Below are 24,835 nucleotides of genomic sequence, written 5' to 3'. Positions count from 1 at the left end.
AAGCCATCCCACAGGTCTCAATTTTCTGACAGAAGGAATCATTGTGGTTTGCAGCTTCTCACAACTCCCTCAATGGAAAAACTCCATGGCCTCGTGTTGCTTCACCACCATTTATGAAGAGGCCATCATGGACTGAAACTCCAACCTGAGCCAATGTTTGATCCTCGCCCTGCCTTCAGATGCACGAGATCTTGATTCAGCTCTGCAGAGTGCGCCTTCTGTGCCCTCGCCCAGAAACCTATGCTCAGCTCGTGTTCCCAGACTTCCGTCCTCAAATTCCTGGCCCATAAGCCCTCCAGTTTGGCAAATCCAGAACCACAATGCAGCACTCTACCTCCCTTCCAGAAGAAAAACCTTGCCTCTGGGACTACCCAGAAATGCAAAATGAGAATCAACCAGCACGCCATTCGACTATACACCAATTATATATTCTAACTGTGAACTAATTCTGAATCTGACATAGCCTGAGCCTGCAACTCCCGACTGACTCAAAGACAGGTGTTCCCACACTGAGCACATTTGGACCCACCATGGACTTTGTCATCTCTTCCCAACCATGGTTTTCAGGCTTCAGAACGTAGACCTTATCTCCAATCACTGCCCAGGGGTGAAAGTGATGCAGAAATCAGAACTCCTCCTTCCCCATGGCAAGAAACCTTGTGATTGGCATGCTGTCCAGCATTCAGTGTAGGAGAGAACAGTGTGGCTCATGGGTCCCCGCCCATGGATGACTGCAGCGTTGGGCACAAACACGCATTGTGACCCTCAGCATGAGCCCTGTCCTCAAGTAAGGCCTCTCAGTAGCTGGGCCAAGAGCCCGAATATGGGGCTTGCCATGCCCCTAAGCCCCCATTCTTAAACAGAGGTCGGGTTATGCAGACGCCCTTCCCCAGGGCTCTGCTCGGGAATCCCTCTTTTAGTGGAACTCCTGTGGTGAGAAAACAGAACGGACTCCTCCCATCCCATAAAATGACACCAAAATCTTGGAAGCAGGCCAAATCCCTAGAGAGGGAGACTTGTCCATGGCCCATGAGTCCACCTGGTAATTCCACGGCCTTTGGGGACGCAAAATCCAAAGACAAAAGCCTGAGCAAGTGACTCAAACTTGCCCTTTGCTCATATCCTGAAGAGTTCTCCTCACAGTCTGTTGATCGGTCCTGCCATAATTATGTCCCCAAACGCAAGCCGACATTCTGTTTTCAGACTTCTGTCCTCACAGTCCTGGCGCACACCCTCCAGGCTGGTCTCCTGAAGGCACACCTCAGGACTTTGTCCTCTCAGATGGAATTCTGCCCATTTCTTTTGCCAGAACTGTACCAATTAGGAGAAAACTCCAAAGACACTGAGGCCATCCCAGTTGTGTAGGCCACCCAGGACAAACGGGCAGTCTGACTACATCTGAGCATCTACCTCCACTCAGACACGTAGACAGATGTCCCCATAGAAGAAGTTTGGAACGAATAGACCCGTAGGCCCTAATCAGATCCATTGCTTTGGTTTCCAGACATCTCTGCTCAGAAACCTGGTTTCCAATATCAGCATATGGGGGTTTCCTGAGGCACCCATCAGAACAAATCTCGTCTCCTCATGGAAAACTTGGGCATTGGAGCTGTGTCAAAACCTCCGGTTAGGAGAATCCTCCAGGGCCCCGGTGCCACCGCTCCATTCCATGGTCTGCATGGACACAGAACCACATTATAACCCATCTGCAGGAGAGTCCATTTCAACTCAGCCCCCTCTGTTGCTCCCCCAGAGCCAGCAGGTCGAACCTGTCTTGTCACTAGGAGACAATTGGAATGCGAGGTGGGCTGCCCAAGCTTCCATCCTTAGAACACTGCTCTCGAGTCGTTCCATATGGGATGTCCTGGAGCCATCCAACAGGTCTCAATTTTCACGCAGAAAGCATCCTTGCGGTTTGGAACATCTCACAACTCCCATCGTGGAACAAACTCTATGGCCTCGTGATGCCCCCTCCCCTTCATGAAGTGGCCATCATGGACAGAAACTCCAACCTGAGCCAACGTCTGACACGCCCTGACTTCAGATGCACCAGATCTCGATTCAGCTTTGCAGAGTGTGCGTGCCGTGCCGTCGCTCTGAAACCTATGCATAGCTTGTGTTCTCAGATTATTGTCCTCACACTCTTGGCCCACAAGCCCTCCTGTCTGGGTATTCTGGAGTGACAATGCAGCAATCTTCCTGCCCTCAGGAAAAAAACAGTTGCCCTCTGGGGCTACCCAGAAACCACAGATGAGGATCAGTTTGCACGCCACTTGACTGTACCCCAATTATACAGTCTACCCTGGGCACTAATGCCCTTTCTGACACAGCATGAGCCTGGACTTCCCGACCCACACCCAGACAGTGGGACGCACACTGAGCACATTCAGACCCTCCATGCCCTAGGTCCTCATCTCTTCCCAATCTCGGTTTTCAGACTTCAGAACCTAGACCTTATCTCCAATCACTGCCCAGCAGTGAACGTGATGCAGAAATCAGAACTCCTCCTTCCCCATGTCAAGAAATCTCCTGGTTAGCATGTTTTCCAACATTCAGTGTAGGAGATATCAGTGTGGCCCATGAGGCCCACCCATGCTTGAGGGCCGTGTTCGGCACAAACACGCTTTGTGACCCTCAGCGTGAGCCCTGTCCTCAGTTAAGGCCTCTCAGTAGCTGGACCAAGAGCCCGCATATGGGGCTTAATGCCCCTAGGCCCCCAATCTTAACGAGATTTCGGGTTGTCCAATCACCTGTCCCCAGTGCTCTGCTCTTTAATCTCCCTTTTGGTTGCACACCTGAGGTATAAAAACAGAAAGGTCTCCTCCCCTCGCACAGAGTGATCCCAAACTCTTGGGATCAGGCCAAATCACCAGAGAGAGAGACTCGTCCATGCCCCTGAGGCCACCCTGACATTCCACGGCCATTGGTGGCACAAAATTCATAGACAAAAGACTTAGCATGTCCTTCCCACTCACCCTTTCTTCATATCTCGAAGAGTTTTCCTCATGGTCTGTAGATCAGGTCTAACAGACCTACGTCCCCATACATAAGCCAAGTTTGTGTTTTCAGAGTTCTGTCCCCAGAGCCCTGTTTCACCCACACTACAGACTGGGGCCTCTGGAGCCACACCTCAGGACTGTGCCTGCCCTTTCCAAAGGAATTCTGCCCATTCCATTGGCCAAAACCATAAAATTAGGAGAGATCTTGAAAGTCCCCGAGGCCATCTGAATAGTGCGGCCGCCCAGGACAAACAGGGGTGAATGACACAAGCTGAGCAACTACCCCCACTCAGACCCGTAGACAGATGTCCCCAAAGAAGAAGATTGAACCGGACAGGCCCATAGCCCATAATGGATCCATTGCTTTGGTTTTTAGGCATCTCTAATCAGAGGACTGGTTTCTAACACCAGCCTTTGGGGGTTAACTGAGGCACCCATCAGAAAAAATCTCGTCTCCACATGTGAAACTTACACATTGGAGCTGTGTCAAAACCTCCAGTTAGGAGAATCCTTCAGGGCCCAGTGCCACCGCCACATTCCATGGTCTCCATGGACACAAACCCACATTAGGACCCATCCTCAGGAGAGTCCATTTCAACTCAGCCCCCTCGGTTCCTCCCCCATCCAGGAGATTGAGCCTGTCCTGTCTCTTGGAGACAATTGAAATGTGAGGCGGGCTTGACAGGCATCAGTCTTTAGAAACCTGTTTTTGAGTCATTCCATATGGAACGTCCTCAAGTCATCCAACAGGTCTCAATTGTCCCGCAGAAGGAATTCTTGCAGTTTGGAGCATCTCACAACTTCCTTCTAGGGAAAAACTCCATGGCCTCGTGCTGCCCCACCCCCCATTATGAAGGGGCCATCATGGACAGAAACTCCAGCCTCAGTCAACGTTTGTTCCTCACCCTGACTTCAAATGCAGGAGATCCCGACTCAGCCTCTTCAGAGTGGGCCTGTCGCACCATTGGCCCCAAACCTCACCCTAGCTTGTGTTTTCAGACTTCCCTCCTCGCAATCCTGGCACACAAGGCTTCGCGAATGGGAATTCTGGGGCCACAAGGAAGCACTCTGCCTGCCCACCAGAAGAAAAAAAAAATGTCTATGGCGTTGCCCAGAAAACCCAAATGAGGATTAACCTGCTCAGCCCATGGCAACACCCCAACTGCATAGACTATCCTAAGCCCTAATGCTCTGTCTTACATAGCCTAAGCCCAGACCTTCCGACAGACACTGAGACAGCTGGCTGCACACCCAGCATATCTAACCTGTCATGGCCTTGGGCCATCATCCCTTTCCAACCTGGGTTTTCAGGCATCGGAACCTAGACCTTATCTCCAATCCCTGCACAGGGGGGAACCTGACCCACGAGCCAGAACTCCTCCTTCCGCATGGCAAAAACCTGCTGTTGGCAGGGAGTCAAACCTTCAGTGGAGGAGAAACCTGCATGGCCCATGAGGCCATGGCCATGGTTGAGGGCCACCTTGGGCATACACACATATTGTGACCCTCAGTGTGAGTCCCGTATTCAAGTAATGCCTCTCAGTGGCTGGACTAATAGCTCGCATATGGGGTTTACCATGCCCATAGGCCCCCAAGTCTAACCAGAGGGCAGGTATTCCAGGTGTCAATACCCACTGCTCTGCTCTAGAATCCCTCTACTGGGTGGGGGCACCTGAGGCAGAAAACTGGGTTTCTCCCTTCCCACAGAATGACCCCAAATTTTAGGGAGCTGGGCAAATCACCAGAGAGGGAATACTCTTACTCGGCCCATGAGGCCACCCCTATGTTAAACGGCCATCGTGGACACAACATCCAGAGACAAAAGCATGAGTGACCGCCTCCCGTTCACCCTCCTTTCATATCCCGAGGTGATCCCTTCACGGACTGTAGATGAGACCTGCCATAACCTCGGCCCCAAACCTGAGCCGAGTGTGTGTTTTCAAATATCTGTCCTCACAGCTTTGGGCCACACAGCCTCCAGGCTGGGTCCTCTGGAGCCACACCACAGGACTGTGCCTGCTCTCTCCTAGGAAACTGTGCCCATTCCATTGGCCACAACCCTACAGAATAGGAGACACCTCAAGGTCCCCGAGGACATTCCACAACTGTAGGCCACCCTGGACAAACAGGAGCATCCTGTCACAAGCTGAGCAACTACCTCCATGCAGACACGCAGACAGATGTCCACAGAGACAGAAGATTGAACAGACAGGCCCCTAGGCCCTAATCTGAACTCTTGCTTTGGTTTCCAGGTGTCACTCCTCAGAGGCCTGGGTTTGAAGACCAGCATATGGGGCTTTCTTGAGGCACCAAACAGAACATCTCTCGTCTCCACATGGGAAGCTTCCTTGTTGGAGCTGTGTCAAACCCTTCAGATTGGAGAATCCTGCAAAGACCCTGAGCCACCACCACATTCCAAGGTCTCCTTGGCCACCGACCCACATTATGACCCATTCTTAGGAGAGTCCATTACAACTCAGCCCTCTGGGTAGCTCACCTAAGATCCCGCAGATTGAGCATGCCTTATCCTGACCAGTCATTGGGAATGTGAAGAGGCATTTCCAGGCATCCATGCTTAGACACCTGCTCTTGTGTCTTTCTGTATGGGGCGTCCTGGAACCATCCAATAGGACTTGACTGTCCTGCAGAAGGAAACCTTGAGGTTTTGAGCAGCTCACAACTCCCAGCGTAGGGAAACGTGTCTGGCCTCATGATGGCCCCACCGCCTTCAGGAAGGGGCCATCATAAACACAAACTCCAGCCTGAGGCAACGTCTGATACTCGCCCTGACTTGAGGTACAGGAGATCTCGATTCAGCCTCTGCAGACTGGGCCTGCCGTGCCCTCGGCCCCAAACCTCACACTAGCTTGTGTTTTCAGACTTCCTTCCTCTCACTCCTGGCCAACACGCCCTCCAGATTGGGAATTCTGGAACAACAACACAGCACTTTGCCTGCCCACCAGAAGAAAAACGTTGCCCTATGGGGCTCTCTAGGAACCCCTAATGAGGATCAACCTGCTCTGGCCTCAAACGCACCCCAATTGGATAGGCTTCCCTGGGCACTAAGGCTCTGTCTGACACAGCCTGAGACCAGATGACCCGACAGACAAGGAGACAGCGGGCCTCACAGCCAGCACATCGAACACTCCATGGCCTTAGCCGTCATGTCTTCACAACCTGGGTTTTCAGACATCTGATCCTAGACATTATATCAAATCCCCACACAGGTGGGTACCTGGAGCACAAATCACAACTCCTCCTCCCCATGGCTTTAAAGCTTGCTGTTGGCATGGAATCACATCTTCAGGGTAGGAGAAACCTTCATGGCACCTGAGGCCACACCCAAACTTGAGTGCCATCTTGGGCACAAACTCGAATTGTGAACCTCAGCGTGAGCCCCATGTCAAAGTAAGGCCTCTCAGGGCCAGGACCAAGAGCCGCCATATGGAGCTCGCCAAGCCCCTATGTTCCCAATCCTCACCAGATTTGAAGTTTTCCAGTCTCCCGTACCTGGGGCTCTGCTCTGAAGTCCCTCCCTTGGAGAGACACCTGAGCCAGACAACAGGACTCCACCATTCCCACAAAATGACCCCAAACTCTTGGGAGCCTGACCAAATCCCCAGAGAGGGAGACTCGTCCTAGCCCCTGTGGCCACCCTACAATCCATGGCTATCCTGGAAACAACATCCAGAGACAAAAGCCTGAGGGACTGCTTCCCACTCGCCCTTCTTTCAATAGCCTAGGAGCTCCCCTCCCGGTCTTTAGATCCTGCCTGCCATACCCTCGGCATCACACCTAAGCTGAGTTTGTGTTTTCAGAATTCTGTGCCCACAGCCCAGAGCAACACACCCTCCAGGCCAAGGACTATGGAGACACAGTGAAGGACTGTGCCTGTCCTATCCAAGTTAACTGTGCCCAATCCTTTGACCACAACCCTAAAAATAAGGAGAAACCTCCAAGACCCCCAAGGCCATCCTGATAGTGTAAGCCGCCCTGGACTAAGTGGGGCAATCTGACACTAGCTGAGCAACTATCTCCACTTAGACACTCAGACAGTGTCCCCAGAGACAGAAGATTGAAACAGACAGAACCTGATGCACTAATCTGAACCCTAGCTTTGGTTTCCAGGTGTCTCTCCTCAGAGGACTGGTTTGGAAGACCAGCATCTGGGGCTTTTCTGAGGCACCAAACGGAACCCCGCTCATCTCCACATGGGGAGCTTTCTTTTTGGAGCTGTATCAAACCCTTCAGGCAGGCGAATTCTGCAGGGGACCTGAGCCACCAGCACATTCCTACATCTCCATGGACACAAACCCACATTATGATCCATCCTCAGGAGAGTCCATTTCAACTCAGACCCCTGGGTAGCTCGCCCCAGAGCCAGCAGTTCAAACATGTCTTGTGGAAAAGAGCCAATGGGAATGTGATGTATGCTGTACAGGCATCCATCCTTCAAACCCTGCCCTCCAGTCTTTCCATATGGGATGTCCTGGAGCCATCCAACAGGACTCGACTGTCCCGCAGAAGGAAACCCTGTGGTTTGGAGCAACTCACAAACTCAGCGTTGGAAAACCTCCTTAGCCTCATGAGACCCCTGCTTCATGAAGGGGCCATCATGGACACTAACTCCAGCCTCAGCCAACATTTGATCCTCACCCTGACTTCAGATGCAGGAGATCTCAATTCAGCCTCTTCAGAGTGTGCCTGCAGTGCCTCTTGCCCCAAACCTTACCCTAGCTTGTGTTTTCAGACTTCTGTCCTCACACTCATGGCCCTCAAGCCCTCGTGATTGGGAATACTGGGGCCAAAACAAAGCACTGTGCCTTCCCACTGGAAGTAATAAATTGTCTATGGCATTTCCCAGAAACCCTGCTCGGCCCTCGGCAAAACCCCAATTGTATAAGCTACCATAAGCACTAATGCTCTGTCTTACATAGCCTGAGCCCAGACATTCCGACAGACACCGTGACAGCTGGCTGCACCCCCAGCACCATGGACCCACCATGGTCTTAGGACATTCTTCCCTTCCCATTGACCTGCATGCCTTCCTGGAGGTATGTTCTGAGGCTGTGTCAGACTGTGCATTTTTCCAGAGCGGCCTATGGATTTGGGGTGGGCTTAGGGACTTTGCAGTTTTTTGCCAATCTGGAGGGCTTGGGAAACTGAGATGGGCAGAGTTTCCTCAGAAGAGCAGGCCCAGTGATGTGATGTGGTTCTGGAGGCCCCATCTTGGAGTGCATGTGGGTCAGGACTTTGGGACCAAAGTCTTCAGACACAAACTTGGGTAAGAGTTAGGTGGGAGGTGAGGCCCGATCTGCAGACCCTGAGGGCAGCTGCTCGGGATTTGAAATTCGGACGGCTGGGATTCAGAAGCACAGGATTTTCTGTCTGGATTGTGTGTCTAGGATGGCCATGGAATGGAGGGGTGACCTCATGGGTCCATGGGATATTCTTCCACTCTGGGGATTCTGCTTCGCATCCAAGAGTTTTATGTCTTCCAGGGGAAGAGGAAAACGCTGTTCCAGATATTCCAACTGAATATCCAGGTTGAGTAGATGTGATGGCTTCTGGCCACAGCAGGTCCCACCTGCAGGATATGGGATCCACTGTCCGCATGGCTACCTGGACGTCGTGGCTCAGTCTGTGACAGACTGAGTCTGAGTGTCCATGGCGGCCTATGATATTAGGGTGCCGTCGAGGGCCATGATGGTGGATCCTCATGTAGGATATCCGGGCAGTCTCACCAGGCACTTCTTCTTTCTCTTGGACAGGCAAATTGGTGACCCGGAGTGGGAGGATGGAATTGTAAACACAAGCTACACTCATTCAGTGCCAAGCGGAAGGAAGTTCCAGGGTGCAGTGGCTTATTCGAGATATCCTGTACCTGAGTAAGGGCGGGCGTCAGATGTTTGCTCACACTGGATTTTGTGTCTCTGATGACCACCAAATGGAGGGGTGGCATCATGAGGCCATAGAGGATTTCCCACACTAGGGCTTGTGAGATGCTCCAAAAAGCAAGGTTTCCTTCTACTGGACAAGGGGAATCTGGTTTTTCTGCTCCAGGGTCCCCATATGGAAAATTAGGGTACCAGAGCTCTCCCATATGGATGCCTGGAAAGCACAACTCCATTGATCATTGCAGCTGAGGAGCATGGCAGGTTCGATATGGTTGCTCTGGAGCCAAGTTCCAAGCAGCCTGAATTGACATGGAGTTTCATACTGCTGGATCACAATGCTGGTTGGTATCCATGGAGACTTTAGAATGTTGGTGTAGTCAGTGGTCCATGCGGGATTCTCCTATACTGTGTCTTGGACACAGCTACCAAGAGCAAGGTATCCTTCTGGGGATAGGTTTGGTTCTATTGTGTGGTTCAGACACCACATGTTGGAATATAAATCGGTATTGGAGAACAGGCCTCTGGGGACAGGTGGCTGAAAACATAAACTTGGGTATCAATGATGTCCTAGAGTCATGTCTGATTCAATCTTCTGACTCAGGGCCTTTGACTTAGATGTCTGCCTGGAGGCAGGGGCTCATTGTGTGTCAGAGCATGCATTTGGGTCCAGAGCGTTCTTTGAATTTGAGGTCGGCTCAAGAGCTTTGTGCTTTGCTCCTAATCTTCACGGTTTGGGCAACAGTGAAGGGCAGAGTATCCTTCAGGAGGGTAGGCTCTCTCGTCGTTGTGGCAGCAGAAGCCCCATCCTGGAGGGCATTTGGGCCAGGGATTTGGGGACAGAAATCTGAAAACGTGAACCTGGGTTAGGCTGAGGACCAAGGTGATCACAGGCCCGATCTGCAGGCCGTGATTGCAGCTCATAGTGTACTGAAATTAAGATGTCATGGAGGTGGTAGCACAGGATTATTTTTCTGAATGTGTGTCCAAGACAGCCACAAAACATAGGGGAGTCTTCATGGTTCCATGGGAGATTCTTCGTCTCTGTGGACACTGCCCAGCTCCCAAGAGTTTTTTTTTGTTTTTTTTTTTTTTTTTTTGTTTTTTTTTGTTTTTTGTTTTTTGTTTTTTTTTTTTTTTTTTTTTTTTTTTTTTTTTTTTCCTGAGGGAAGGGAAGACTGCTGTTTTCTGTCTCAGGGGACCCCCAAAAGAGGGAACCCAAAGATAGGCTCTTGGTCTTGGTGCCAGGAAATCACGAAAAAGGGTGAGAATTTGGCCCTTGGGACATGGCATGCCCGATTGGCGGGCTCCTGGTCAAGCTACCGAGGGGTTTTTTTGAAAGCAGGCTCACGCTTAGGGTCACAATTCCTGTTTGGGCCCGGCTCCCATGAGTGGCTGTGGTCTAATGGGCAAAGCAGCATGTTCCCACTCTGAGGGTCGGACACCCATCTCAGCAGCCAGGTTTCCTGCTTTCGGGAAGGAGGAGTACTCTTGTGCTTCAGGTTCCCCCTTAGGCAATGATTTAATCTTCGGTCTGGGAACAGTTCCTGAATACCAATGTTGAGTAGAGCTGATAGCTTCAGGCCATGCACTTGCAGGATATGGGGCCCACTGTCTGTGTGGCTGTCTGGTGTTCATGGCTCAGGCTGTGTCAGACAGAGCCTGAGTGCTCCTGGCGGCCTATGATATTAGGGTTCTGTCAAGGGACATGCAGGTAGATCCTCATGTGGGCTTTCTGCGCAGACTCACCAGACACTTCTTCTGTCTTTGGGGTAGGCAGAATACTTTGTTTTGAGTCCATAATTGCCTGTCAAGAGTGCTTGGTGACCAGGAGGGTGAGGATGGAATTGTAATCACAAGCTATGGTTAAATTCAGTGCCAAGCAGAAGGCAGCCAGTGTGCACCCACTGATTCGAGATACCAGCACCTGAGTAAGGGTGGATGTCAGATGCTTGCTCACAATGGACTTTGTGTCTATGATGACCACCAAATGGAGGGGTGGTGTCATGAGGCCATGGATGATTTCCCACACTGGCACTTGTGAGATGCTCCAAATAGCAAGGTTTCCTTGTACTGGACAGCATGAGTCTGGTTTGTTGGCTCCAGGGTCCCCACATGGAAAGTTTGGATAGCAGTGCTCTCCCTATGGATGCATAGGAAAGCATGACTCCATTGACTATTTCAGCTGAGAAACATGGCAGGTTTGATCTCGAGGCTCTGAGGCGAGGTTCCAAGCGGCTTGTGTTGACATGGAGTTTCATGGTGTTGGATCATAATGATGGTTTTTATCCAGGGAGAAGTTAGAATGTTGGGGTGCTCAGGGGCCATGCAGGATTCTCCTACAATGAGTCTTGGACATAGCTACCAAGAGCAAGCTATCCTACTGGGGAAAGAAGGGGTCTGTTGTGTGGCTCAGGGACCACATGTTGGAATTTAAGTTGGTATTGGGGAACAGGCACCTGTGGAAAGGCACCTGACACCTAAGCTCTTATATCGATGAAGTCCTAGAGGAATGTCAGGTTCAATCTTCTGACTCAGGGCCTTTGACTTGAATGTCTGCTTGGAGGCAGGTGCTAATTGTGTTTCAGAATGCGCACTTGGATACAGAACGTTCTTCAAAATGGTGGTGGGCCCAGGGGCTTTGTATTTTGCTCCTAATCTTCAGGGTTTGGGCAACAGTGAAGGTCAGAATTTCCTTCGGGAGTATAGGCACAGTTTTCCGGTGTGGCTCCAGAGTCCCCTTCCTGAGGGCATGTGGGCCAGGGCTTTGGGGACAGAATTCTGAAAACACGAACTAGGGTTAGGGTGAGGGCCGAGGTAATCACAGGCCCGATCTGCAGTCCCTGAGTGCAGCTCATATTGTACTGAAATTAACGTGTCATGGAGGCAGTAGCCTAGGCTTTTCTGTCTGGATTGTGTGTCCAGGACAGTCACAAAATGTAGGGGTGCCCATCCTTGAGGACAAATGTAGGGGTGGATCATGGGGTCATGGGAGATTCATTGTCTCTCAGGATTCCGCTCGGTTCACAAGAGTTTGGTTTCTCTGAGGGAAGGGAAGACTGCTGTTTTCAGTCTCAGGGGACCCCCAAAAGAGGGACACCAGAGACAGGTTCTGGGTGGGAGCCTGGAAATAATGAAAGACGGTGAGGTTTTGGGCCTAGGAAGCTGGGAGGCTCGCTCTGTGGACACCTGGCCCAGCTACTGAGGGGGTTTGCTTTAAAGCAGGCTCATGGTGAAGGTCACAAAGCTTGTTTGTGCCCAGGGCGTCTCTCATGAGTGACCGTGGTCTTATGGCCCATGCAGCTGGCTCCACTATTAGGGTTGGACACCCATCTCAACAGCCAGGTTTCCTGCCATTGGGAAGGAGGAGTACCTGGGCTTCAGGTTTCCCCATAGGCAGGGATTTGAGCTACGGTCTGGGGAGAGATGCCTGAATATGCAGGTTGAGTAGATGAGACGGCTTCGTTCCACGGCAGGTCTCTCCTGCAGGATATTGGGTCCACTGTCTAACTGGCTATCTTGAGGTCGTAGCCCAGTCTGTGTCATACAGATCCTCAGTGCTGGCAGCCTAAGATATAAGGGTGCCATCGAAGGCCATACAGGTGTATCCTCATGTGGGGTTTCTGGGAAGACTCACCAGGCACTTCTTCTTCTGTGGGGCAGGCAGAATGCTGTGTTGTGGCTCAAGAATTACCTATCAAGACGGCATGTGCAAAAGGAGGGTGAGGATGGAATTGTAAACACAAGCTAAGGTTAAATGCAGTGACAAGCGGAAGGCAGTTCTATTGTGCAGTGGCTGATATGAGATATCCAGCACTTGATTAAGTGTGGACATCAGATATTTGCTCACACTGGAGTTTGTGTCTATGATGACTGCCAAATGGAATTGTGGCATCACAAGGCCATGAAGGATTTCCCACTCTGTGACTTGTGAGATGCTCCAAACAGCAATGTTTACTTCTACTGACCAGGTGGAGTCTGGTTTGTTTGTTCCAGGGTCCCCATATGGAAAGTCTGTGTAGCAGGGCTCTCCCTCATGGATTCCTGAAAGCACAACTCCATCGACCATTGCAGCTGAGGAACATGGCAGGTTCGATCTGGTGCCTCTGAGGCGAAGTTCCAAGAGGCCTGAGTTGACATGGAGTTTCATGCTCAAGAGGCCTTGGGGTCCAGTAGGGTGAAAATGGAATTGTAAACACAAGCTACTCTATAATTCAGTGCCAGTGGAACACAGTTCCAATGTGAATGTGAAGCAGTTTTGTTTTTTGTTTTTTTTTTTTTTTGAGATATCCAGCACCTGAGTAAGGGCAGATGTCAGATGTTTGCTCACACCAGTGTTTGTGTCTATGATGACCAACAAACGGAGGGGTGGCATCAAGAGCCCATGGAGGGATACCCCCGATGAGGCTTGTGAGATGCTCCAAACAGCAAGGTTTCCTTCTACTGGACAGGGGGAGTCTGGTTTGTTTGCTCCACGATACCCCATGTGGAAAGTTTGGGTAGCAGAGCTCTTCCACATCGATGCCTGCAAAGCACACCTCCATTCTTCATTGCAGCTGAGGAACATGGCAGGTTCATTCTGGTGGCTCTGCGGTGAAGGACCATGGCTTTGAGTTGACATGGAATCTATTGCAGATGGGCCACAATGCTCGTTTGTTACCAAGGAGATCTTAGAATGTGCTGGTGGCTAAGGTGTTGTGCAGGATTCTCCTACACTGAGGGTTTGGCACAGGTCGAAGAGCATGGTTTCCTTCAGGGGACGGGAGATGTTCTTTTGTGAGGCTCAGGGACCACCTGTTGTATCATAAGTTGGTATTCCAGAACAGGCCCCGGAGGACAGATGGCTGAAAACCTAATCTAGGGTTCCAATTAAATCCTACGGACATGACAGTTTCAATCTTCTGACTCAGCACCATTGACTTGGCTGTCTGCCTAGATGTAGGTGATCAGGGTTTCTCAGATGCGCATTTGCATCCAGAGCAGCCCCCTATATTGGGGTTGACTCAGGGGCCTTGCAGGTTTCTCCTCATCTGGAAGGTTTGGGCAACTGTGACAGGCACAGTTTCCTTGGGGATGGCAGGCAGAGTCCTGTGGTTTGGCCCCAGAGACCCCATCCTGGAGGACATGTGATGCATGTTTTGGGGAGAGAATTCTGCAAACACAAATTCGGGTTAGGGTTATTGGCGAGGTGATCTCAGGGCCAGTGTGAAGACCTGGATGGCAGCTCGTCAGGAAATGTAAAGGTGACTGGAAGGCGGAAGCACAGGCTTTTTTATCTGGATTGTGTGTCCAGGATGGCCTCGGAATGCAGGTGTGGTCTCTTGCATCAATGGGAGATTTTTTCTTCTCTAAGGATCCTGGCAACTCCCCATAGTTTGGTGGCTTTTTCAGGGAAGGGAAAAGTGCAGTTTTCCATCTTAGGAATGCCTCAATACAAGGATTCCAGAGACGGGCTCTGGGACTCGGTACCTGGATAATCCCTCCAAGGGTTAGGATTTCGGCCTAGGGGAGTACCAGGCCTGCAATGCGGGATCGTGGTGATGAAACTGAGAGGGTTTGTTTGAAAGCATGCTCAGGCTGAAGGTCAAAATGACTGTTTGTGCCCAGGGCGGACTGAAGGAGTGGGTGTGGTCACTTTGGCCATGCACCTGGTTCCGACTCTGAGGGTTGAACACCCGTTCCAACAGCCAGGTTTTCTTCCATGGAAAGGAGTAGTTCTCAATTGTTCTTCAGGTTCCGCCATTGGAAGGATTCCAGCAAAGTCTGGGGAAAGGTGCCAGAATACCAAGGATGGGTAGAGAGGACGGACTTGGGTCATGGCCGGTCTCACATGCTGGATTAGGGCCCGCTCTCTGGGTGGCTGACACTGGTTCGGGGCTCAAGCTCTGTTAGACACAACACTAGTGGCAACAGCAGCCTATAAATTGGGCTTCCTTCCAGAGATGAGCAGATTGATCCTCATGTGGGGATTCTGGACAGACTCAGCAAGGACTTCTTCTTTCTATGGGCAAGGCAGAATGCTGTGTTGCAGCCCCAGAATTCAATATCAAGAGGCCTTGGGGAGCAGTAGGGTGAGGATGGGATTGTAAACACAAGCTACGGTTCAATTCAGTGCCAAGGGGAATGCAGTTCCAATATGAAGCATCTTTTCCAAGATGTCCAGCACCTGAGTAAGGTGGTTGTCAGATGTTTGCTCACACTAGAGTTTCTATTTTGATGACCCACAAATGGAGGGGTGGCATCAAGAAGTCATGGAGGATATCCCCCTTGAGGCTTGTGAGATGCTCCAAACACTAAGGTGTCCTTCTACTGGACAGGTGGAGTCTGGTTTGTTTGCTCGAGTGTCCCCCATGTGGAGAGTCTGGATAGCAGAACTTTTCAGCATGGATGCCTGGAAAGCACACCTCCATTGACCACTGCAGCTGAAAAACATGGCAGGTTCGTTCTGGTGGCTCTGGGGCAAAGGACCAAGGCCTTGAGTTGACATGTAGTCTCTGGCAGATGGGCCACAGTGCTGCATTGTTAGAATGAAGATCTTAGAATGTGCTGGTGGGTAAGGTGCCATGCAGGATTCTCCTACCCTGAGGGTTTGACACAGGACAAAGAGCACGGTTTTCTTCTGGGGACAGGAGATGTTCTGTTGTATGGCTCAGGGAACACATGTATCAAAAGTTGCTATTCCAGGACAGAGCCCTGAGGACAGATGCCTGAAAACCTAATCAAGGTTTCCAATGAGGTCCAAGGCATTTCAGGTTCAATCTTGTCTTAGGACCATTGAATTGGCTGTATGCCTGGATGTAGATGATCAGGGAGTTTCAGACTATTTGCGTACAGAGCTGATGCCAATATTGGGGTGGGCTCAGGGGTCTTGCAGGTTTCTCCTTATCTGGAAGGTTTGGGCAACTGTGATGGGCACAGTTTCCTTGGGGATGGCAGGCACAGTTCTGTGGTGTGGATCCAGAGAACCCATCCTTGAGGTCATATAAGCCATGGTTTTGGGATAGAAGTCTGCAAACACAAATTCGGGTTAGGATTAGTGGCTTGGTGATTGCCGGCCCAAGGTGAAGACCTAGAGAGCAGCTCATCAGGAACTGTAATTAGCGTGACTGGAAGGTGGTAGCACAGTCTTTTCTATCTGGATTGTGTGTCCTGAATGGCCTCGGAATGCAGGTGTCATCTCCTGTACCCTTGAGGTTTTTTATTCTCTAAGGATCCTGGTGGTTCCCCATAGTTTGGTGGCTGTTTAGGGGAAGGAAAGAGAGCTGTTTTAAATCTTAGGGGTGCCCCACAACAGGGATTCCAGAGATGGGTTCTGGGTCTGGACGCCTGGAAAATCCCACCAAGGGTTAAGATTTGGGCTTACAGGCATACTAGGCCTGCAATGCGGGATCATGATGGTGCAACTGAGAGGGCTTGTTTGAAAGCATGCTCAGGCTGGGAATCACAATACCTGTTTGTGCCCAGGGTGGACCTCAGGAGTGGGCGTGGTCAAATTGGCCATTCAACTGGCTCCCACTTTGAGAGTTGTACATCCATCCCAATAGCCAGGTTTCCTGCCATGGGGAAGGAAGATTTCTATATTGTGCTACAGGTTCCCCCATTGGCTGGGATTCCAGCAAAGGTCTGGTGACAGGTGCCTGCATACCAAGGATGGGTAGAGATGATGGATTTGGGCCATGGCCGATCTCACATGCTGGATAAGGAACCGGCTCTCTGGGTGGCTGAAGGTCGGTCGGGGCTCAGGTTCTGTCAGACACAGCATTAGTGGCCAGGGAAGCCTATAAATTGGGGTTCTCTCAAGGACCGAGCAGATTGATCCTCTGTGGGGTTTCTGGACAGACACACCAGGGACTTCAATTTTGTATGTGTAAAGCAGAATGCTGCCTTGTGGCTCCAGAATACCTCATCAAAAGGGCTTGCGGACTACAGGGTGGGGTTGTAAATATAAACACAAGCTACAGTTCAATTCAGTGCCAACTGGAAATCAGTTCCAATGTGCAGCGGCTGATTAGAGATATCCATCACTTGAGTAAGGATGAATGTCTGATGTTTGCTCACAATGGAGTTTGTGTCTATGATGACCTACAAGTGGAGGGGTGTCATCAAGAGGCCTTGGAGTGTTTCCCATGCTAAGGCTTGTAAGATGCTCCAAACACCAAAGATTTCTTCTACTGGGCAGGTGGAGCCTGGATTTTTTTGATCCAGGGTTCCCCATGTGGAAAGTTTGGGTAGCAGAGCTCTCCCTCACTGATACCTGGAAAGCACACCTCCATTGACTATTGCAGCTGAGGAGCATGTCAGGTTCGTTATGGTGGCTTTGGGGGGTAGACCAAGGCCTTGAGTTGACATGGACTCTCATGAAAATGGGTCACAATCCTGGAATGTTACCAGCGAGATCTTAGAATGTGCTGTGGCTCAGGTGCCATGCAGGAGTCTCCTACACTGCTGGTTTGGCACAGGTCAAAGAGAATGGTTTCCATCTGGGTCCAGGAGATGTTCTGATTTGTGGCTCAGGGACCACATGTTGTATAATAAGTTGGTATTCCAGAACAGGTCTCTCAGGACAGACACCTGAAAACCTAATCTAGGGTTCCAATGAGGTCCTAGGGGCATGTCAGGTTCACTCTTCAGACTCAGGACAATTGACTTGGCTGTCTGCCTGATGGAGGTGATCAGGGTGTCGTAGACTGCGAATTTGTGTCCAGAGCAGACGCCAATCTTAGGGTGGGTTCTAGCGCCTTGCAGGTTCCTCCTCATCTGGAAGGTTTAAGCAACTGTGATGGGTACAGTTTCCTTGGGGATGGAAGGCACAGTCCTTTGGTGTTGCTCCAGAGACCCCATCCTTGAGGGCATGTGAGTCATGGTTTTTGGAGAGAAGTATGCAAACACAGATTCAGTTAGGGTTAGTGGCAAGGTGATTAGAGGCCCAATGTGGAGACCTGGAGGGCAGCTCGTCAGGAACTCTGATTATGATGACTGGAAGGTGGTTTCCCAGGCTTTTCTATCTGGATTGTTTATCCAGGATGGCCTTGGAATGCAGTTGTGGTCTCATGGGTCCATGGGAGATTTTTCCTCTCTAAGGATACAGGTGGCTCCCCATTATTAGGTGGATTTTTCGGGGAAGGGAAGAGTGTTGTTTTGCATCTTAGGAGTTCCCCCAAACAGGGATTCCTGAGACGGGCTCTCTGTCCCTTGTTCTGAAAAATCCCATCAAGGGTTAGGATTTGGGCTTGGGGGTCTACCAGGTCTTCAATGTGGGATCCTGGTGGTGCACTGAGAGGGCTTGGTTGAAAGCACACTCAGGCTGAGGGTCACAATGCCTGTTTGTGCCCAGGGCGGCCATCAGGATGGGCTTGGTCTCATTGGCCATGCAGCTGTCTCCCACTTTGTGGTTTGGACACCCATCCCAATACCCAGGTTCCTTGCCATGGAAAAGGAGTTCTCTATGTGCTTCAGGTTCCCCCATTGGCAGGAATTCCATCAAAAGTCTGGGGGACATGTTCCTGAATACCAAGGATGGGTATCGATGATGGACTTGTCCCATGGTGGGTCTCACATGACGGAATGAGGCCTACTCTCTGGATTGCTGACACTAGGTCGGGACTCAGGCTCTGTCAGACACAGCACTAGTGGCCAGGGCAGCCTATCAGTTGGGGTTACCTCATGGGCAGAGCAGATTGCTTCTCATGTTGTGTTTCTGGGCAGACTCATCAGGCACTTGATCTTTCTATGGGGAAGGCAGAATGCGGCATTGTGGCTCCAGAATTCCCTATCAAGGGGGCTTTGGGACCAGTAGGGTTAGTATGGAATTGTAAACACAAACTATGGTTCAATTCAGTGCCAAGCGGAAGGCAGTTCCCATATGCAGCAGCTTATTCGAGATATCCAGCACCTGAGTGCAGGGCAGATGTCTGATATTTGCTTACACTGGAGTTTTTAACTTTGATGACGGAAAAATGGAGGGGTGGCTTCAGGAGGCCTTAGAGGATTTCCCACGCTGAGGCTTGTGTGATGCTCCAATCTGCATAGTTTCCTTCTACTGAACAGGTGGAGCCTGGTTTGTTTGTTGCAGGGTCCCCCATGTGGAAAGTTTAGGTAGCAGAGCATTCCCGCATGGATGCCTGGAAAGCACACCTCTATTGAGCATTGTAGCTGAGGAACATGGCAGGTTCCTTCTGCTGGCTCTGGGGTAAAGTACCAAGGTGGTGAGTTGATATGGTATCTCTTGCAGATGGGTCACAGTGCTGGTTTTTTACCAGGGAGATCTTAGAATGTGCTGGTGTCTAAGGTGCCATGCAGGATTCTCCTATCCTGAGAGTTTGGCAAAGGTCGAAGTGCACGGTTTCCTACTGGGGACTGGGGATGTTCTGTTGTGTGGTTGAGGGACCACATGTTCAATCATAAGTTGGTGTTCCAGAACAGACCTCTCAGGACAGATATCTGAAAACCTATTCTAGGGTTCCAATGAGGCCCTAGGGGCATTTCAGGTTCAATCTTCTGACTCAGGACCGTTGATGTGGCTGTCTGCCTGGATCTTGGTGAACAAGGTTTTTCAGACTGCACATTTGAGTCCAGAGCGGCCTCCAATATTGTGGTGGGCTCAGGGAACTTGCAGGTTTCTCCCAATCTGGAAGGTTTGGAAACTGTGACGGGCACAGTTTCCTTGGGGATGGCAGGCACAGTCCTGTGGTATGGATCCAGAGACCCTAACCTGGAAGGCATGTGAGCCATGGTTTTGGGAGAGAATTCTGTAAACACCAATTTGGATTAGGGTTAGTGGGATAGTGATTGCAGGCCCAATGCATAGACCCGGAGGGCAGCTCCTCAGGAACTGTAATTAGGGTGACTGGAAGGCGGTAGCAAAGGCTTTTCTATCTGGATTATGTGTCCAGGATGGCTTCGGAATGCAGGTGTGGTCTCTTGGGTTCATGGCAGCATTTCCTTTCTAAGGATCCTGGTGGCTCCCCATAGTTTGGTGACTTTTTCGGCGGAGGGAAGAGTGCTGTTTACCATCTTAGGGGTGCCCCAATACAGGAATTCCAGAGAAAAGCACTGGGTCTGGGTGGCTGGAAAATTCCACCAAGGATTGGGATTTGGACCTAGGGGTGTATCAGGCCTGCAATGCAGGATCATGCTGGGGCAACTGAGATGGATTGTTTGAGAGCATACTCACAATGGCTCTTTGTTTTAAGGTAGCCCTGAGGAGAGGACAAGGTCTCCTTGGCCATGCACCTGGCTTTCACTTTGAGGGTTGGACACCCATCTGAATAGCTGGGTTTTCCTGCGTTGGGGAAGGAGGAGTTCTCCATTGGGCTTCAGGTTCCCCCATTGGCAGGGATTCCAGCAAAGGTCTGTTGACAGATGCCTGAATACCAAGCATGGGTAGAGATGTTGGAATAAGGCCATGGCCACTCCCACATGCTAGATATGGGGCCCGCTCTCTGGGTGGCTGACACTAGGTCGGTGCTCAGGCTCAGTCAGACACAGCACTAGTGTTTAGGGAAGCATATAAATCGGGTTTCCTTGAGGGACGAGCAGATTGATCCTCATATGGGGTTTCTGGGCAGACTCACCAGGCACATCTTCTTTCTTTAGGGAAGGTAGAATGCGGCATTGTGGCTCTAGATTTCCTTATCAAGAGGCGTTGGGGACCAGTAGGTTGAGGATGGGATTGTAAACAGAAGCTACAGTCCAATTCAGTGTGAGGCAGAAGGCAGTTCCAATGTGCAGAGGCTTATTCGAGATAGCCAGCACAAGAGTAATGGTGGATGTCAGATATTGACTCACACTCGAGTTTGTGTCTTGATTACCAAAAATGAAGCGATGCTGTCAAGGGGCCATGGAGGATTTCCCACGCAAGGTTTCCGTCTACTGGAAAGGTGGAGTCTGGTTTGTTTGCTCCAGGGTCCCCCATGTGGAAAGTTTGGGTAGCAGAGCTCTCCTGCAAGGATCTCTGGAAAGCACACCTCCATTGACCCCTACTTCTTTTTTTTTTTTTAAAGATTTTATTTATTTATTTGACAGAGAGAGATTACAAGTAGGCAGAGAGGGAGGTAGAGAGAGAAGGAGGAGGAAGCAGGCTCCCTGCTGAGCAGAGAGCCCGATGCGGGACTCGATCCCTGGACCCCGAGATCATGACCTGAGCCAAAGGCAGCGGCTTAACCCACTGAGCCACCCAGGCGCCCATTGACCACTACTTCTGAGGAACATGGCAGGTTCGTTCTGGTGGCTCTGGGGCGAAGGACCATGCCTTGAGTTGACTTGGAATCTCTTACAGATTTGTCACAATGCTGGTTTGTTACCAGAGAGATCTTAAAATGTGCTGGTGGCTAAGGTGCAGTGCAAAAATCTACTAACCCCAGGTTTTGGCACAAGTCGAAGAGCACGGTTTTCTTCTGGGGACAGGAGATGTTATGTTGTGTGTCTCAGGGACCACCTGTTGTATCATACGTTGGTATTCCAGAACAGGCTCCTGAGGACTGATCCCTGAAACCTAATCCTGGGTTCCATGAGGTCATAGAGGCATGTCAGTTTCAATCACCTGACTCAGGTTCATTGACTTGGCTGTCTGACTGGATGTAGGTGATCAGGGTGTTTCAGACTGTGTATTTGCATGCAGAGTGGCCTACAGTATTGGGGTGGGCTCAGGGCCTTGCAGGTTTCTCCTAATCTGGAAGGTTTGGGCAACTGTGATGGGTACAGTTTCCTTGGGGATGGCCGACACAGTCCTGTGGTGTGGATCCAGACCCCATCCTGGGGGGCAAGTGAGCGATGGTTTTTGGAGAGAAATTTGAAAACACAAATTCAGGATAAGGTTAGTGGCATGGGGGGGGGACAAGATGGCGGGGTCCTAGGAAGAGGCGTCTTTTCAGCTGGTACCCCAAAGTGAGCTGATTACCTACCAAAGAACTCCGATCACCCATGAAATCAGCCTGAGATCAGAATTATACACGTCTGGATCTCTACAGGGGCAGAAGACGCCAGTGAGCAGGTACAGTGGAATGGGAACAGCGGACTGATATTGGAAGATAAACAAAAGGGGGAGGGAGCACCAGAGGAGACCGGTGCGAAAGTAAAACCCCAATACGAGCGAGAGTGCCCTGCGTCTGGGGACCAGCATTAACTTGGAGACTGGTTGAAAGCACTCCAAAAGAGCAAAGGATTGCGGGGGGAAATTGTGGGAATCGGGGCGGCTAGGGACAGGGGCTTAAGTCCCCGGTCCCAGATGGCCTCCCCGGCGCAGAGGCAGAGAGTGTGTGGCGGAGAAACCAGCTCCTGGTCCCTAAGCCACCAGCGCGCCCCAGAGCCCGTGGGTTCTGGCTCCTGTGAGGGGATGGGAGCTGCGCCAGTCTGCAGAAAGCGCACTAGCTTTATCACAAAGCTTGAGATGCGCTCGCACGTCCCTCCAGCTCTCCTGGGTTGCTAAGGCCCAGGGGGGCTTCTTGACCTGCACCATTGTTTCAAAGTCTAAGCCTCGTGCGCGCGAAACTCTTCCCCGGACAGAGGCGCGCAAAAGCCCAGCCTGCAGCTTACGGACCAGCGCCCCCTTCTCAGTGCCCCAGACGCGCGCCCGACCCACAGCGGCCTCTAAAAAGAGGTGCGCGCAAGCCGGGCACTCCCAGCCCGGGCCGGCTGCAAAATCTCAGTGTGCGATCGCTGCTTGGAACCTCTCTGGCGGTCAGGAGCTCCCAGACAGCCGCCACTGCCTTGGCTTTGGGGACGAGCAAAAGATCCTGCGCTCCCAGTGTCTTTAACTTGGAACCTGCACTGCCAGCGTCCAAGGGGGAATTTATTTAGCTTCTGCACCCAGACTGAGGCTTCTCTCTGAGACGGAGATAAGGAAGTGTTCCAGGGTGCACCTTGACTGCACCAGAGTTGATACATCCAGCTACATCTGTTCAGTCTTCTCCCACCAAAATGACTAGGAGGAGGAATGCCCAACAGAAGAAAAATACAGAGGATGGACCTTCTGCAACAGAGCTAACAGCTATCAACATAGACAATATGTCGGAAAGAGAATTCAGGCTAACAATTATCCAGGCAATAGCTAGGTTGGAGAAAGCCATGGATGACCAAACAGAATTGATTAGGGCCGAACTGAAAGCGACCAGACAGGATGTTCACAATATTAGGGCAGAGCTTAAAGCTACCAGGGAGGAGGTCTACAATGCTCTCAATGAGTTCCAATCTAATCTAAACTCTCTCAAAGCTAGGGTAACTGAGACAGAAGATAGAATTAGTGATCTGGAAGACAAACAGATAGAAAGAAAGGATCAGGAGGAAGCCTGGAACAAACAGCTTAGATCCCACGAAAGCAGAATCAGGGAAATAAATGATGCCATGAAGTATTCCAACGTCAGAATTATTGGAATTCCTGAAGGGGAGGAGAAAGAAAGAAGTCTAGAAGATATCGTGGAACAAGTCCTTCATGAAAACTTTCCGAATCTCGCGAATGAAACCAGCGTTCATGTACTAGAGGCTGAACGGTCTCCACCCAAGATTATACACTCCAAAAAACCATCACAACACCTGATAGTCAAATTGAGAAATTATAATTGTAGGTATAATCACTTGAAAGCCGCCAGGGCAAAGAGGCTCCTTACTTACAGAGGGAAGCCCATCAGAATAACATCAGACCTGTCCACAGAGACCTGGCAAGCCAGAAGAGGCTGGCAAGATTTATTCAGGGCACTAAATGAGAAGAACATGTAGCCAAGAATACTTTATCCAGCAAGACTGACATTCAAAATGGATGGAGAAATAAAGAGATCCCAAGACCGTCAAGGCTTAAAAGACTATGCAACCACCAAGCCAATACTGCAGGAAATATTAAGGGGGGTTCTATAAAAGAGGAAAAATCCCAAGAATAGCATTGAACAGAAATATAGAGACAGTCTACAGAAAGAAAGACTTCAAAGGTAACTCGACGTCAATAAAAACGTATCTATCAATAATCACTCTCAATGTGAATGGCCTAAATGCACCCATAAAACGGCACAGGGTTGCAGATTGGATAAAACGACAGGACCCATCCATATGCTGTCTACAAGAGACCCATTTTGAACCTAAAGATACACCCAGACTGAAAGTGAAGGGGTGGAGAAGCATCTTTCATGCCAATGGGACTCAAAAGAAGGCTGGGGTAGCGATTCTCATATCAGATAAATTAGACTTCAAACCAAAGACTGTAGTCAGAGATACAGAAGGACACTACATAATCCTTAAAGGGACTATCCACCAAGATGATCTAACAATTGTAAATATCTATGCTCCCAATATGGGAGCAGCCAATTACTTAAGAAAACTGTTAATCAAGATAAAGAGTCATATTGATATGAATACACTAATCGTAGGAGATCTTAACACGCCTCTTTCAGAATTAGTAAGATCATCGAAGCAGAAAATCAATAAAGAAACAAGAGCATTGAATGACACATTGGACCAGATGGACCTTATAGATATATCCAGAACATTCCACCCTAAAACAGCAGAATTCTTATTCTTCTCAAGTGCACACGGAACCTTCTACAGAATAGACCACATACTGGGTCACAAATCAGGACTCAGCCGATACCAAAAGACTGAGATGATTCCCTGCATATTCTCAGATCACAATGCTTTGAGACTGGAGCTCAATCACAAGGAAAAGTTCCGAAGGAACTCAAACACCTGGAAGCTAAAGACCACCTTGCTTAAGAATGCTTGGATCAACCAGGAGATCAAAGAAGAACTGAAACAATTCATGGAAACCAATGAGAATGAAGACACTTCGGTCCAAAATCTATGGGATACAGCAAAGGCGGTCCTAAGGGGAAAATATATAGCCATCCAAGCCTTGCTCAAAAAAATTGAAAAATCCAGAACACACCAGCTGTCTCTACACCTTAAAGAACTGGAGGATCAACAACAAATAAAACCAACTCCACACATAAGAAGGGAAAT

The sequence above is a fragment of the Neovison vison genome, chromosome 4 (genome assembly GCF_020171115.1).
Source record: "Neovison vison isolate M4711 chromosome 4, ASM_NN_V1, whole genome shotgun sequence".
NCBI lineage: Eukaryota > Metazoa > Chordata > Mammalia > Carnivora > Mustelidae > Neogale > Neogale vison.
Note: the sequence above shows the minus strand (reverse complement) of the source record.